A 1,708-nucleotide genomic window follows, 5' to 3' on the forward strand; every position below is an offset into this window, starting at 1 on the left:
ACTCCGACAAGTCCAGTCTTTTCCGCTATTTCTCTTTTCAAATTATCCTGGACTTCTTTCAGCTCAGCGAGAATGTTAGCTTCAATTGCCTCCATAGCTCTGTGTAGCTTTAGCTCGCTAGCACCGTCAACTTCTTATAGTGAAAAAACTCCTTCCTCCGCACTTTCCTTGTCTCTTGTCTTTCTCTTGTTACCCCCCGGCATACTACTATGAATATTCTTAGTTGTGTTGTAACATGTCAATTTTCAAGGAGTAACCAGACCGCCCGGGAAGCTGAAAAATTATGCTGCAACCAGTTTCCTCACCATCTGGAAGTCCCCCCGGTGGTGATGCTGTTCAAGGCTTTTCAAACCACTTGGAGGAGCAAATGTCCCATTTAAAAAAGAAGAGTACCCTTTAACTTTAGTCCCGCCTTCCTCCTGAATCAAATGCCCATTTCAGCTCAGTTCCGCCTCCCGCACAGGTGCTTCAGCCTGCCTCCACCTCCACCACAAAGTATTTTTTGTCCAAGTGGTTTGAGAACTTTGTTATGCCCGTAAGATTTTTCACACAGTGGGACAGACTTGTTGGGAACCAGTTGGACTGACTGAGTGAACCAGCAGCTTCTGGATCAGACATCAGTGGAAATATTCACCGTGTGAAACCTTTGTCCATTCTGTTGTTCACGTCTGGCCTCAGTTTGAACATAAACCTGTGAATGACTGCCAGGCCCATTATGTAACGCGCTGCTCATGTTATGGCACAATGCTTTATGATGCAACATTGTTTTGTTTGTTTCATTGCTGTGTTTATGTGGGAGGCACTCAAAAGCTCTTATTAAAGAACCAAAATCAACATGTTTGCACAACAATGATGACACGATCTGTTTACTGTAATAGCAACATTCAGATATTACTGCTTAGACCTACATTCATTCTAATGTCCAGCAGGGGGCGACTGCTCTGGCCTGATTGTATCCGGTCGTTAAGTGATGACATGACGAATCCTACTTGCGGGCCTAAAGTAGTCTGCGCTTAATATGGCTTTTGTGTTGTTAACATGTTTAATGTTTTGTATTTTCTTCTCTTTAATCTCAAAAAGCTCCTAAAACAGTCAGTGATCCCTGTTGACCTCCCTCGGCTTTTATTACCACTAATCATTTATTTAAGCTCAGTTTTTAAAACCTTAGGATGTAACTACAGCCCAGCCCATGCAGCAGTATATGAATGACTAACCTCGTATTGTGGATGGATTATCTCAGTTGTTCTCCTGGCTGAAGTTTGGTCCTTTTACAGCATCTTGCCATGCGATTACATTTGGTCCTGACCACCGAGAACACTCACGTTAACTTTTATCGAGTGGAAAAAAAGTTAGCTTGTTTATATTATGCTAACATAGCTGTGTCGCTAGCGGTCACGTAGCACATCATTATATACCAGCTAGCCCAACTTCAGTAACCCTACAAACGTCACTGCTGTTTAGTTTTCTGTCTTCATTTATGCTGGAAGTGATAACAGAGCTGTACGTTTGAATTTGTTTCCAAAACCCCGCAGTCAGGACATGCTATATTGTATTTAGATAGAAGCTAGCGAGCTAACTCCCTGCTAACTTCTAACTCCGTTAAATGTCATAAATTCCGTTTTCATGGATGCCTGGATGTTAAACTCAATTGTTACACCTGGTAGAGCAGAACGCTGATCATTTTATTAAAGATGAAAGACTTTAGACA

The sequence above is a fragment of the Simochromis diagramma genome, unplaced genomic scaffold (genome assembly GCF_900408965.1).
Source record: "Simochromis diagramma unplaced genomic scaffold, fSimDia1.1 OVJJ01000377.1, whole genome shotgun sequence".
Taxonomy (NCBI): Eukaryota; Metazoa; Chordata; class Actinopteri; order Cichliformes; family Cichlidae; genus Simochromis; species Simochromis diagramma.